The sequence below is a fragment of the Conger conger genome, chromosome 6, assembly GCF_963514075.1.
Source record: "Conger conger chromosome 6, fConCon1.1, whole genome shotgun sequence".
Lineage (NCBI taxonomy): Eukaryota > Metazoa > Chordata > Actinopteri > Anguilliformes > Congridae > Conger > Conger conger.
The window spans coordinates 22,047,745-22,063,900 of NC_083765.1; positions in this window are offsets into that span (position 1 = coordinate 22,047,745).

Genomic DNA, 16,156 nt, shown 5'->3' on the forward strand with positions numbered 1-16,156 from the left:
CCCAGAGAGAACAAGTCAATTTAGGAAGGAAAAGTCATGTTTAAAAGTATTGTCTCTACAAAATGAAGGTTTGCAAAAAAAAAAATTGCACTGCTAAAGAAAAAAAGAATATATAGTTGTGGCATATAATTATTTCCTCTTGTCTAGGGATGGCAATAAAGTGGATAATAAAAGTTCAACTTGGAACAGGGGGCGATGAAACACAGTGGAAAAAGCCAAGCTGGAGCCACAGCCCTGCAGTTTGGTTTCACAGTGAGAAAGTGCTGCTGTGCACCGAAACCGCACGCTCCAAAGCGTTCATGTCAGAAGACTGCCTGTTTTTCATGAACACCCTGACAACGTGACGCTTTTAAACGTAGCGCCTGGATCACTTTCCAGTCATATTTCACCTCAGCACTTCCATGGATTCTCAAGACTACAATAACAAGAATAACATTAACCCGTATGTGGTTTTCATATTTTTCATCTACTCCGTGTCTGCAGCCACAGAAATTATCCGCCCTCAGTGCACTCCCTGAGATGAAGCCTCTGCACTCAATTTTAACCCCTAAATCAATACATCTATATTTTTCATGTTGAAATAACCTGTCCTGTGTCAGTAAATCAGTGAATTATCTGCTTTCCGACTTTTCTTTCTTTAGTCTACACTAGTCTTTTTCACTACAAAACGTACAGAATTGATTTTTTTGCTGTAATAGATGTGGCACTTAAGTTGGATTGATGACTTCTGATTTTATAACTGCAGCTTCATAACTCATACACCCTGATGGTGTACTGCTTCTAAAAAATGTTTTGACAAAGGGCAAAGTTCTAAGAGTAGGGTCACTCCAGGAACATTCAATTGAATGAAGGGCTCATACTGGACCCAGAGGACAGGAGGGGGGTTCATTAACCAGGCCGTTCCACAGAGCACTCCATCTACAGCAGGGGAGTCAAACTCCAGTCCTGGAGGGCTGTAGTGTCTGCTGGTTTTTGGTGTGTTTCAGCATGTGTGTTTCAGACGTTGAAGATACACTTCAATGTCTTTCATTGGTTAAAGAATCCACACACCTTGTTCTCAAGGCCTTAATTGGCTGCTGATTGCAAGGAAACCACGAATACGTGCAGACACTGCGGCCCTCCAGGACTGGAGGTTGACACCCCTACAGCAATGCTCTGGGGAATATGCCTGTGCAGGGAGTGCAAGGGGTTGAGTAGCCAATCAGGTGCAGGGAGTGCAAGGGTTTGAGTAGCCAATCAGGTGCAGGGAGGAAGATTGATGGAGGGGACAGATACACCACAATTGTTAAATATTGAATTATATAATTATCAATTATATTCATGGCCATGGCTTTATGTTTTATTTTGCCTAAATTAACAAATAGGTTTCTGTTCACACTCTTCAGTATCAATGGAATTATTGATGTGTTATGCTTAATTGTCATGAAGCTTATATGGTATATGCATACATTTCTATTCTTTAGAATGGATTTGATCGTCTGAATCAATTTAATCACTATGTTATGTACTTTGTTCAGAGCAAACCTGGCGTCATGCCTTTCTGTATTGTATGATCATTTAATATTAATTTAACCTTTTAAAGAACAATGTGTCTAATATGCAAAGCTGCGCCACTGGGTAGGAGACAGCATGCCAGTTACCCATTTCTACTGCTTATAATCAATAAATCTGGTTCAGTCCAATCAACCAAAATATACAGCACCTGTGTATAATGTACAGAAACTGATGTAGGGTGCTTAATCAACGTCTGAACTGGCCTTCCCAGTTCGTTAAGTAGTTAATGCAGTTTGGTAATTACTCTGAGGAATATGTAAATATTTCCCCGAAGTCTATTGAAACAGGTGTTCATCATTGTATGTTCACCACAGCTGGGGGTGAATAAAATGGCCCTGCTCGGTGTGTTGTCTCCCTCTTGTGGTGAAATATATATGATGCAGCCTATATCTCCGTTTCACCTCTTGCGCATATTATATGTGTATAAAGAATAAAAAATTAAAGAGCAGTCCCAAGCGTCTATACTGTACAAAGACAATCGCCTACAAACACATGGAATTGTATTTGTGGTGTAGACAACAATTTATAAGCATAATTATGTAATCCAGTTCCCACACTGTCCCATACTCCTCCCAGCTTGAAAATTCAGCTCTTTCAAAACAAAGGTTGAGCTGGTTAAACCATGCCAAGCTGGGAGCTGGTCTTAACTGGTCAACTACCAGCTGTTTCAAGGCCTAGCTTGAGCTGTTTGTTTCTTCAGCAGGGATTGACAACATATTTCCGTTTAAAATAGACAAGAGGCATCAAGTCCGCAGCTATCGATCTGACCTCCGGATAACTTCATCGACGTTCAGTGGTTTTGCCCGCTGCGTTGTAAACTCACAAAAGTTGGGGAAAATGTATATATTTCAGATTCTGGCGCATCAAATGTAACATAAACATAAACAAATTATGATTAAAATGTATGCACTCTGCCGTCACTTCTGTATTGCGCCCCCTCCTTCGTCGTTTTTTTACAGTGACTCTTCTTCAGAGGTCTTATCAAGGGAAAAATTTAACGCACGATGTGCCATGGTACAGCATTTCGGTGACAGGATGTATCGTTTACTTGCACCCGCGGGTTCTTCTGATATCCGGATAGTGGAAGTCCTGCCATGAGTTTCTTCCACCCATTAACTCAGCCATCTGATTTAACTAATTTTCACTAATTACTGAGATTTCCCTAATCTTCTGGCTGAAGAATTGTCCTAGGCTCACTGGCAAATCCAGGTGATTTGAAACAAAATACCCCCGATATTTTACTTTCTGAACCAGGATTTTCCACCGCTGGTAACAATATAAAAGACAAGTTGAATGATCACTCCCAGTCAGGAAATTGCATCGTGTAGGTCAACTCATTTCATGGGAAGTTGTTTCCAGGCGGGTGAACAAAATATTGCCTTAATCCAGATTGCGGCTTGATGGTCCCAACTATTGCTATGCTATTGTCATTCATACCCCTATCTTCTTGAGCAGTTTTCTGCCCCGGTGGTGGTTTATTTTTTGAGCACGAAGAAGAAAATACTGTTACAGGCAAATGACGAAAACGACTCTTAATACCTAGCATGGAACTTAATTTTAAAGCGAATATGTAATTTTACGCTAACTTTATTGGTTCGAAAAAAAGCGAGGCAACATTAGACTACGAGTGATTTAACTTATTTACGAATTTACGATTCTGCATGACGTAAACTGTCCATTGTACATTCCGGCTTATTTCACTGGGTGTACAGTAGGCCTACATACTGTACCATACACCATGTACCATGTTCACCCAAGAAAATTAACCCGTAGGCCTGTTTCGGGAAACGGGCGGCAGTAGCATGTGTATTCGCCAAGTAGGCTACTTTACGGACTCGCTGACTGCTAATCTCATTTCCCCATATTGTTGCTCATTTTAGGGAATACAAATATCTCTGTAAGGCGCGTTATCTGTGCATGGAGCATTCTGGTTTCGGAAACAGAAATATTTCACGTTAAAATATCTGTGTTGGCAATTTAAGCAGCTAAGATATAAGCTGCAAGTACATAAAAGTAAAATAGTGAACACATCTACCAATCGTTCAGGTAGTTATATTTAATATGTTCTAGAGCTAACTAACTTTATTACGTTATAAAGTTATGTTACAGATGTTTCTTGTGATTTCAAACTGTAACAATAATTCACAGGAAGCTGCAGCAGGGGTGTCAGCCAATCAGATAATAATAATAATCCACGCTATGAATGAGAAAGGTTCAAATTGAATAGAGAACACACTTGTGGAATTATCATACTTGGAATGTTTGTTCCAGTGGGAGGTATTATGAGGTCACAAGTCCTGCTGTCACTCAAAGCAGAATATAAGAATTGTCTCCCAGTTATGGAATATCAGTGATGAATTGCAGTCAGCAAGTAAGTTTCTCGACATGTAGCTGCCCATAGCCCTGAGAAAGGTGGAGAGCAGACAGAACTGGAGCTAGCCCTGCCCCCAGAGGCAGGTCAGGCCACGGGAAATGCAGAGAAAGCGCGACAGTGACTCCTCTGGACAGCTGGAGCCCAGGCGCAAACACAGCCAGCCGCTACTGACTATTGAGGCCACCGCATCACCACAGCAACAGGAACAAAACAGAAAAGACAAAACACAGCTGCAGACTGAAGTGGCACAACTCTATCAGCAACTAGAAGAGGCCAGGAGGAAAATTAAGGCTCAAGGGCAGGTGGCCATTGCAGTGCAGAGGCGCTTCAAGGATTGTCTCGGCCAAATACAAGCGGGGACCTTGGAGCAGGTACAGATGACGGAGGACCGGAACAAGAAGCTGGCCAGCAGGAATGCTGATCTCCTGGAGCTCCTGCAGGTGGAGCGGACGGAGCGGGGTAGTACTCTGTCTTGCCTGCAGAGGGCGCTGTCCGAGACGCAGCGGGACCTGGCTTCCTGCGAGGACACACTCGAAGCTCGTGGGTCCAATCGTGATGTGACGGAGGAGGAAAAGCAGCACATGCAGGGGCGGGGCGGCTGGCTGGAGGGCAGGCTGAGGGAGAGCGAGGAGGATAACGTTCAGCTCAGGCAGAGTCACCGCAGCCTGAGGTTCAGCCGGCTCTACATGGACGACAAGGTCGTGGCAACCACCTCCAAGCAGTCACAGGAGGCCAGCTCACAAACCCAGAACGTCGAGGAGACGACAGCCATCTTGAAGCTGATGGAGTCTGTGCAGAAGCTGCAGACTGACAACAGCAGGCTGGGGGAGGCCCTGAAGTGGCAGAGTGGCAAGATGGCGGAGCTGCAGGAGTCTGAGGCGGCCCTGGCGAAGGTGGCGGGTTTGGAGCAACAGGTCGTCCAGAAGGCGCGGCTCGAGGAGGCAGAGGAAGAGGCTTCACTGCTCCGCGGACGCTTGGAGGAGGCGCAGAACATGGCGAAGGTCACAGAGTGTCAGTTGGCGGACATGCGGAAGTGCTTTGATGAGGCGTTTGGCAAAATACGCATCGAGGCAGTGAAGATGGCCGCCGCCAACCAGCAGCTTCAGGAGCTCCTGGAGGTTGAGAGGTCCGCAAGAGAGCAGGAGACATCAGAAAGAGAGCAGGAGAGAGCAGAAAGAGAGCAGGAGAGGTCTGAAAGAGAACTGGAGAGGTCTGGAATAGAGAGCTACATGATGCAGTTGCAGCAGGAGCTAGCTGAAGCTAGACAGGAGGTGCTGTCCAAGGAGGAGGCACAGGGAGGAAGCTCGGAGCGCTATAAAAAACTTGAGGAGGAGAATCTGGAAATGCAGATGTACATAGGGAGACTGGAAGGCACGCTGATGGAGAGGGAGTCCAAGTGTGCCCAAGCAGAGCAACAAATTGTAAAGCTGGTCGACACCCTGGGCGCGAAGGACCGTGAGGTCTGTGCCTCCGCCCAGAAACTGCAGGAGGTGTTTGAAGCATCTGCGTGCATGGATGAGACGATCCAGCTCCTTCGCGAGTCCATGCAGCGGCTGGAGAGCGATACCTTCAGGCAGGAAGAGGTGGTCAATGAGCAGGCCAGCCGGATCACCGAACTTGAGAAGGAGATCAACGAGGTGGCGAGAGTTAAGAGAGACCTGGAGGAACGGCTCAACTGGGAAATGCAGGCCCAGGTGCAGCTGATTGAAAGTGAGGCAGCGCTGCAGGTTGAGCGGAAGAAATTCAATGACACCCAAGAGATCCAACAGGATCTGCAGGCACAGCTGGAGCAGGTGCAAAGCGAGGGACTGACACTCAGGCAACAACTGGAAGACTCACAGAAAACAATAGAGCTAAAAGACCAGGCGTTGAAGGACATGCAATATTTTGTGAGTGGTGCAAGATTGTTTAAGAGCTTCAGTGAGGATAAAGTGCTGCTGGTGAAAGATAAAAGCACTGATGTAGTAGCCCCAGAAAACACAAAGTCCCAAGATCTTGTAGACTGCACCAATATAGGCCAGGACAATGACCTGACACAGCTGCAGAAGAAATTAGTCGACTTGCAGATGAAACTGTCCATGTGCGAGGAGCTTCTCGAAGAAAAAACACTCTGCTGCAAGGACCTTGCCTCAAAAAACCAAGTAGACCTGGACAGGCTCAAAGGAATGCTGCTAGAGAGTGAGGACAAGTTAATCCAATCAGAGTACAGCAACTCTGTCATTCTGGAGGAAGACATTGAGGTCACCACCTTTCCTCAGAACACAAAGGAGGTTGTGTCAGTGGACACGGCTGAGTCCCTTTGCCTGCTGGAGAGCGAGAATGCGAGATTGGAGGAATCGTTGAGGCAGCAGGTCAACAGGATCAAAGAGCTGGAAGAGGAGGTAAATGTAGCCGCAAGGGTTAAGAGAGATTTGGAGGAACGGCTCGATCAGGAGATACAGAGGCAAAGCTCGCTGAATGTAAACCAAGTAGAAGTGAGTGACACTGAGGTAACTCAGCAAGATGAACGAAACAAGTTCAGCAAAGCCCCGAAGCAGCAACTGCAGGCACAGCTGGATAACATGAAAATTGACCGGCTAGTACTCCAGCAACAGTGGAGAGAGGCACAGAAAATGTCAGAGCTGAGAGATCTGGCCGTGATGGACATGCAGAGGTGCATGAATGACACACTGGAGGGAATGCAGCTCTACAGTCAAGAGAGGATAGATCTGGCAGAGAGAAGATGCACAGTGCTTGCCTCTGATATAGCACAGCTCCAAGAGCAACTGGAGTGTATGACAGCAGATAGAGACAGTGCCCTGGGCCAACTGCAGAAAGAACTAGTTGAGACGCGACACAAACTGTCACTCTGTGAGGAACTTCTCAAAGACAAAACTCTCCGATATGGAGATCTAGAGGAGAGACTAGTTAGTCAGGAATACTTGACCACACTCACAGAAGAGCTACAGCAGACTGATGACAAGTATGTTCAGTTAGAGTGCTACAACTTTAACCTGCCAAGAGCCCTAGAAGACAAGATGTTTTCCCAGAAACCGCAGTTGCCGTCAACCTCTAAAGACACAGATAAAACTGTGCAGTTGCTGGTAACTGAGAACTTGAGGTTGAAGGAAGCGTTGAAACAACATGCCAGCAGAATCTCAGAGCTGGAGAAAGAGGTCAACGAGGCTGTCAGAGTTAAGAGAGATTTGGAGGAAAGGCTCACTCAGGACATGGCGAGGCTAAGCTCGCTCTCTGTAAATGCTCAACTGCAAGTGACCGACATTGAGGAGGATCTGCAGGATGAGGGGAGGAACTTCAGTGAAGACCCATTCTCTGGACTGCAAGCATACAGCAAGGAGATACAGTTGGCGGAGAGGAAAAGCCAAGTGTTCGTCTCAAAAGTAGCAGCGCTCCAAGAGCGAATAGAACCTGTGAAAGCAGACAATGGAAGAGTTGTGAGCCAACTACAGAAGGAACTGGCTGAGATGCGACAGAAACTGTCATTGTGCAAGGAATCACTTGAAGACAAAGCTCTCCAATGCAGAGAGCTTGAGGAGGAAAAGCTGCTTATTCGGGAAGACTTGAACACACTCAAGGAAGTGCTCCAGCAAACTGATGACAATTATGTCCAGTTAGAGCGCGACAACTTTAACCTGACGTGTGCCCTAGAAGACAAGGAACGTGAGGACACTGGCTTTGAAGAGCTGCAAGTGAGTAAGAGTGTGGACAGTGAAAGCCTGGTGAGAGACCTACAGAAGGAGATAGCGGACATGCAGGAGAAGCTCTCATCTTGCAAGGAGTTGCTTGAACTTAAAACCTGCTCCTGCAGAGAACTTGAGGGAGAATATGCATATGTGAAGAACGACATGAGCATGCTCAGAGGGATTCTACAGGAGACCAAGGAAAGGTGCCTCCAGTCAGAGCAGTACAACTTTAATTTGAAGTGTGCTCTGGAGGACAAGGAACGAGAGGTTATGGCTCTTTCTCTGAAGCTCCAGGAGGTCGTGTCAGCTCCCACAGACCTGGGTGAGACCATCTCACCAGTGGATGGTTCTGTGCAGAGGTTAAGAAGTGATGAAATCGACAGAGACATGCAAACACAGCTCTCATTGTGTGAGGAACTGCTTGAAGAGGCAACTCGCCAGTGCACAGACCTCAAGGAAGAAAAACTTGGCTTGCAGAAGGACGTGAGCGCAAACAGAAGAATGCTGCAGGAGAGCGAGGAGAGGCAAGTCCAGCTCGAGCGCCGCATCTTTGAGCTGGAGGGTGCCCTGGATGCTAGGGGAGGTGCGGTAATCTCAGGAAGGCTTGAGGACTTCCAGGAGGGCGAGGAGGCCTCGGTGATGAAGGAAGGTTTTGAGGACCAATCGTTGATAGAGGCATTGCAGGTCCGGGTGGAACGAGAGGGTGTGCCACTCTACCGACAGCTGGACATAGTAGCGGAATCAGAAGAGGTGGGAGAGCAGGTCAGGAGGGGTGTGCAGTATCCCTTCAGTAGCACACTGGCTAATACATCAGCAGACTACAGCAGGTTTCAGCCTGTGGAAAACCAGGATATGGATGTTCAGCAGCCCTTGGGGCAAGAAATTCCTGAGAGGGAGCGAGGACTTTCACAGCTGCCCCGGGAGCTTGCCGGAGCACTGGAGCTTCTGGAACTCAAGATCAAAAAGTGTCGGAATCTGGAGGAGCAGGTGAACATGCTGAAGAAGATGCTGGAAGCCAGCGAGCGTCAGAACGCCCGTCTGGAGTTGGGCGTGCAGAACCTGAGGAGCGCCCTGGACAGCGCAGAGCAGAAGGTCATCTCCACCTCACTGAAACTGCACCAGGCTGTCACGTCCTTATCCGCTGCTGAGAAGACCATCGCTCAGCTGGAGGAGTCTGTGTGCCAGCTGGAGGCTGAAAATGGCAAACTGAGGACCAAGGCCAGGCGTCTGGCCGATAGGGCCGAATGGGCCATGGGAGCTCAGCGGGAGGCAGCCGGAAGAACCAAAATAGAGAGGAGCCAACTGGATGACCAGGTCAACCACAAGGTGCAAAGGCAGATATCGCAGGATCGTAAGGAAGCCCTTTACACACGGCAGGAGGAGGAGAAGGCCCTGACCCAGATGAAGGCTAGGATGGAGCAGCTGTCCCCTGAGCTGCAGGAGGATGTGGGGAGGAGCTGGAGCCTGGAGGAGGAGAACACACCCCTCGGGAATCCCTCCTTCTCCCTCCCAGCCCGGAGCGACAGCTTCAAGCAAGTGAGGAGCAGGAGAGAGCTGGAGGAGGAGGTGCAGAAGAGCAGGAGAGAGCTGGATGAGGAGGTGTGGAGGGGCAGGGGCCTCGAGGAGGAGAGAAGAACCCTCAAGAATTCATTCTCCTCCCAGAGCGAGCGCTACAAGCAGGGGAAGAGCAGGAGCCAGTGGGAGGAGAAGATGGCCGCCTCGCAGTGGGCCGGGCCAAGCCAGAGATTTAACTAGATGGAGCCCAGGGGTACTGCAGTGGACACCACTGCTTCTCTTGTGCTTTTGCAGTCAGGTTCGTCACGATATCATACCATTTAACATGGAGGGAATGTACTGCAAGTGTCTATAATAAAGCATCTAACACAGCTGGGCATATTGTGTCTGTAAATACCATAGCGTGCAATAACTGAGGGACATTTGCAGTTGCAGAATATATTTATTGTTAGTGCAAAGGCCAAGTGTTGCAGAACATTCATTAAACTTTATATTGTTGCCCGATGTAGATTTTGGTCCTTAGCAAAAAGATATAAACGCACTTACCCATAAACCAAATGTCCCTGTGACCACCAACATCCACTGCACGTCATTGGGTGCTGCGGCGCTCTGTCGATGAACTATAAACTGGCCTTAATTGTCTTTAAAAACACTTGAGTCATATGTTTGGTTTTCAAAGATTTTAGTGGGCAGACCAAAAAACGACTTTCAGTATGAGTGAATACAATTTTTTATTAAAGGAAAACACTAACACCAAATACCACCAACTTTTTTTTCCGACTTACCCAGACTTAAACAAGATGTTCGATTTCATTTTGTGCATTCACTGGCTTGCTTTCCATGTTAGCAAAATGTGTTAACTTAGCATAAAGCCTTGAAGGCTATCGGAGTCAGTAGCCTACCTCCTTCAAAGGTAGAAAAAATCCAAATGAGAGACGTTGTTTTCAGGGAAGTTAGATGGTTGGAACTATAACCGCTGAATACACATGTATCCTCTACCATCTTCCGCTGGTTGAGCGCAGTGATCGGTGCACCTTCTGAAGGTAGTTTTAAAAGGTATCTCTCCGGCATTTGAATTTAAAACACACGATACCTCATTTAAATAATACAGCTGCAGAGTTCCTATAAGATTTGCTTTAAGAGTTGCTACTGACTCCTACAGGCTTCAAGTCTTTATGCTAATCTAACACGTTATGCTAACATGGAAATTGAGCTAGTGAATGCATGAAAATGAAATCGAACATCTCGTCTAACTCTGAATAAGTCAGAAATATTTCCCAAAATGTTGGTGCTTTCCTTTAACAATTATTCCAGCATGCATACATATTGGGCATGTACTATAGGTAGGTGTGCAAGTCATACTAATAATAATTTCCCCCTGATTGTATATTACACATACAATATTTAATGTAAATTATTTGGTTACTTTGACTGTTTCTTCTCAGGGACTCCAAGAACAAATGCATGTTGGAGGATGTTTACTGCATTTTCTTCCTACAGTAAAAACTTGTGGACAGACTTGATTAGCTCCTGAATATGAGTAACAGGCAGTGGTAGCAGCCTATAATATTTACATAAATATAGAAAACACAAGCACAGATAATGCATGCATACACAGTGATTAGGAATCACAATGTTGTTGGATGTTGTTCATGCATATATCCAACCTCACAAGCATGCTCATAGTCACATTGTTTTGCAAAAAAAGGACCAGCTGTTAACGTGAATAACTTTTTATGTTTATGTGTCAGTCACCCCTCCACCCTGTTGGATTCTCACCAATGTGAGAAAAGACAAACTTTTGCCTTTAAAATCTCAGTCGTGGTGTGAGTAGCATGTGTGTATGGGGGCAGGGCTTTGTTGATGGGTGTTTTCCGCATGAGCTGTTGTAATGGGACAGGGTTAGGTCAAGGCTGGACCTTCAGGGACAAAGTGAGATTGGGGGGTGGGGGTGGGGGTGGGGGTGTGATGGAAAGGGGTTCCAGGCTTCTGAATCCCAATGTGCCGCCTCCCGCATCACTTATCAGTGGGGGGGAGAGGGGAAGACCGTAACATCAATCACATCTCCTTTGATGGAGATTGCTATCTCTCTAGGTCATCTGGAAAAATGTTTTTTAATAGACTGTGCTAATTATTTTGTTGTTTTGTTTTTACTAATTCATAAAGCTGAGGTTCGGTACAGTTGAGGCTCTTGTTAACCCTTCAAAGAGCTGGGCTGTGTCCAAAATCACATTCTTAGCATACTGCTCATACTATATTTCAATGACAATCAGCCTGAGATTTAATACGAGTAGTATGCTCGTATGCGGTTTCGAACGCATTCCAGGTTTTTAGAAATGTTTTTTTGCCAGTGTTCTAGAACTTCACTACTTTCAGTGACCCGGTAGTGATTGTGACATCAGCATTAGAATGTTCCCTTATAAGGGAACATTCTAATGCTGATGTCACAATCACTACCGGGCTTAAGGCTTAAGTACATTAGAATGCTCCGTTGAGAACACTCTGAGCACACACAGGTATTCGTGAGCTCACTCAGGCAGTAGTAGAGTCAGAGTGTCTATCTATCAGCCTATCGTTCAGCACAGCTGTGAACTGCACCCTGCTCTCACTCACAAATTACCCCACTCTGCCGTTAAAAAGATCATCCACCTCAGCATCAAAGAGCCAGGGGACCATCCCAGGCATAAGAGGCTATTCCCCTGATTGGGTTCCCCCCTGGGGGGGGGGGGCATCCAGGGAACTCGCCTTCAGGGAGAACCATGATCAGCTGGGAGGTGGTAAGGCGGCCTCCCCCTTGGTCAAAAATGTAAAAAAAATTGGACAGAAGTTTTTGCATCAGTGAGTCAAGCACATGCATTCACTCAACTGAAAATTCCCTTCTGGGACATTACACAGGGTAGATATTCAATTGGTCAGTACCACCATAATTCTGATGTTATTTAACTGTTATTATTTATTTAATAGAAGGTCTTTAAGCAAATGAATTCGTCTCTGTAGTAGCGTATGTGTCCTCTCCAAAACAACACATAGTTATATCAGTTATTAATGTAACCCAAAATAATCATATGTATAACTATTTTACAAAAACATTGACATTGGTATACTTGTTTGAAATGAACAGCACAAATTATATCATATCTTGCGCGCATGACATTTTCTATGATTTTGTTACCTGAATTACCCTGACCTTGCCAAAAGGGGGCAGTATTCATCAGCATGTGATTCCTGTATGTGCTGGAGAGCTGACATTCTGCAACAGTTACACAGAAGAAGAAAGGCAGAGTGAACCAGGCTTGATTTACATGCATAACTCAAATTGAGTGCCAAAACTGTCCACTAGATATAACCTCCAAGCAAACTATCATACAAATAGATTGGAAAAGTGGTATACAGAATTAGCAAAGATTACATCTTGTCATAAATGTGTGCATATCCCAACTGGCACTCTACAGAAATGTTTCATTGTTTTTTCAGGCTTGTCTTGTCACTAATCTCTGTGTGATTGGGGGGGGGGGGGTGGATTGGACCGTTAAGAGTTCTCACAAGTTTGTTGCTTGGCCTACGTGTGGTTGGGTAAATAAAATATCACTGTAATGTTTTAGCATGGTTGTGGTTCAATAAAACTTTGTCATGACGTTGTACCACCCTTGTTGTGGTATAATAAAATGTTGCTGTGAGGTTGTAGCAGGGTTGTAGTTAAATAAAACGTTGCTGTGAGGTTGTAGCAGCGGTGTGGTTAAATAAAACATTGCTGTGAGGTTGTAGCAGCATTGTGGTTAAAAAAGATGTTGCTGTGACGTTATAGCAGCATTGTAGTAAAATAAAACGTTTCTGGGACATTGTAGCAGTGCTGTGTGTTATTCACATAGTCCCGGCAACCTTCCCCTGGTTCGATGATGCTCTCTCTGCCTAACACACAGTTTCACCTCTCTCTCCCCCACTCTTGTCATTTGTCACCCTCCCTCTCCCTCCCAAAACCCCTCTCTCTCCCGTGCCTTGACTCACTCTATCTCTCTCTCCCCTGTGCTCTCACTCACTCTATCACTCTCTCCTTTGTGGGTCTCTCTCCTCTGCATTCCAATGCAAGGTCCAGCCTGTTCTCTCTCTCTCTCTCTCTCTCTCTCTCTCTCTCTCCCACACACACACACACACACACACACACACCATTCAATTCAATTTGCTTCATTGGCATTACAGAACATGACATTTTGTATTACCAAAGCATACACTCAGTAAGTAATGTATTAGGTAGACCTGTACACCAGCGTGTTAATGCAAATATTTAATCAGCCAATCATGTGGCAGCAACTAAATGCATAAAAGCATGTGGTCAAGAGGTTCAGCTGTTGTTCAGACCAAAATTTCAGAATGGGGAAGAAATGTGATCAAAGTGACAATGACCGTGGAATGATTGTTGGTGCCAGATAAGGTGGTTTGAATACCTCAGAAACTGCTGATCTCCTGTAAGTTTCATGCAAACTAGCCTGTAGAATTTGCAGAGAATGGTGTGAAAAAGGTGTGCAGCAGTTCTGCAGGCAAAAATGTGTTGTTAATGAGAGAGGTCAGAGGAGAAGGGCCAGACTCATCGAAGCTGACAGGAAGGTCACAGTAATGCAAATAACCACGCATTACAACAGTGGTATGCAAAAGAGCATCTCTGGAAACACAATGCTGTGGATAGGCTACAGCAGCAGAAAACCAATAAGTCAAAAAATTATAAATAGTCCAATAAATACCTAATAAAAGTGCTCTGTGAGTGTATATATATATATATATATATAAAGAAACATACATTAAAATAAGAACTGTGATTAAATTAAAAGGAAATAAAATGTAAAAAGTTTAGACGACACATTGCACATTCCAGCAGGGTCCTGCCTATTCTCTCTCCCTCTCCCTCCCACCCCTTCTCTCTCTCCCTCTCCCTCTCTCTCTGCAGCCCATCTGTCAGCTCCTGCCTCTTTTCGGGGGGTTGGGTCAGGGCCCTGTTCCCTTTGTTAGAGGGAGGGGGGCAGATGTTCAACCTGGAACTGCAACACCTTTGCTCATCTGTCCACCATTTCACCCTCCACTCATGCTCCATTCACATGAATAATACCCTTCAGCTTCACCTAAAACTGACTATCTGTCCACTAGGCACTGAAGTGCTGTGCTAATTGTGACATAATTAAAAACTGTATGTTTCATGCTAAAACAGAGGCAGATACATCATTAGACTGAATTTAATCCCTGGAGAACAAATGTGCATAAAGACACAAGGCATAATTAAACATAAAAACTGACACAGACAGATGGGCCCATGATGGATTAATAGCCATATCAATACTAATTGTAAGAATGAAATATTACCTTGCGCCCTAAAAACGGGTGCTGTTGATTATGAGAAATATTTAATTAGTATTCAGGTGAAACCAAAGATGGCACCTAAAACACCCTCGCACCACAAACCAGGGAAACGCATCCATCTGTCTAAATTTCTAACGTGCGATACCTACGGAGGCGTAGCCTCCATTGACTTCAGAGGGGAGTGAGAGAGTTGTGTGAAGTAGAAGTGTTTGGAATCCCAATGGCTGACGCTAATGTGTGTGATCTGTACGCCAGCAGGATGAGGAGTACGGGGGATGGACAGACGCCTTCCTCATACACACCCCCTGCAGTCGCTGCCCAGATTTGCTGTGGCACAGGTCTTGGTGCCTGTGCAGTTTGTATGTAACAATCACTACTGGTGATTGAAAGCCATTGAGTTCTAGAACACAGATGTGTTCCAAATTCTATGTGAATTTTGTCTTATCCAACCTGTTCTGTAGTCTATTCTAATGAACTTGACGTGCACTTTTTTCACTTTGGATAAAATTGTCTGCTTAATAAAATGTAACACAGCGGCTGTGTGTCAGAGATAGTTACTGTACGGCCTGACAGTGCTACTAAACTCCACATTCTGTGGGCTGCAGTGTGTACAGGTACTCACTCCACCCAGGCACACAGTATCCTGGGTTCACTGATTATTAATTGTTCCTTAATTCAGGAAGCTCATTAAGGCCAGTTTATAGTCCAGCGACAGAACGGCCCTATGACCATCAATGTGCAATGGATGTTGCTGGTCGCAGTGGCATTTGGTTTATATTCTGGGAGACTGGAGTATGTCTATACTTTTTTGCTAAGAACATCAACCACAGTCTACATTGGGCAACAATAGAACATTCATAAGCATTCTGTGATTTCAGTGGAGCAACATGTGACTGAACTATGGTGAACCTAGGCCTTTAGTGAAATCAGGTGGTGTAGAGCACTGTTGGAGCAAATACCTGCAGATACTGCGGCCCTCGGGACCTGGAGTTTAGTGACCTTTGGGGTAAAAGTCCCAAATGTATTCCCTTCCCTAACATCCTTAAAATGCTTTTGAGTATTCCATATCCTAATACATCGGCAAATTCACAATTTGCAGATGAAATACATTGTGCTGGTTTAGTAACACTGACGTAGACAGATCATTGACATATCTCCACTTCACCCATGGAAATTGGTTTTAGGCTTTCTAGTAATGATCAGTATTAAAGGGGAGAACGTAATCTAACGGGACAGGAGTGCAGGTTAACAGATGGGCCAGGTAATGTCCGCCCCTAGGGAAAAAGCAGAGTCCTGGGAGTCAGCCAGAGAATCGATATGCAGGGTTGCCACAGTAATTGATGGGTGCAGACACATTCATGGCTTGACCCATGAGATGCATTAACCCACTGAACCCTGTGGTGCATTTCTAGAACAATTACATTGGGAATGCTGCTTTTTGAGAATGCTTAGAATAGAGAGGTGCAGAAACAGAGCACACATACATACACACCATGGTGTACACACACACACATGCCATGGAGTGCACACACACCATGGAACACACACACACATGGACACAAACACACATAATGGATGCATACTCTCACACACTCACACACACAGGCCATGGAACACACGGACCATGTACCACGCTCACACCATGGAGAACGCGCACTGGCTCACACACACACTCACACAAACA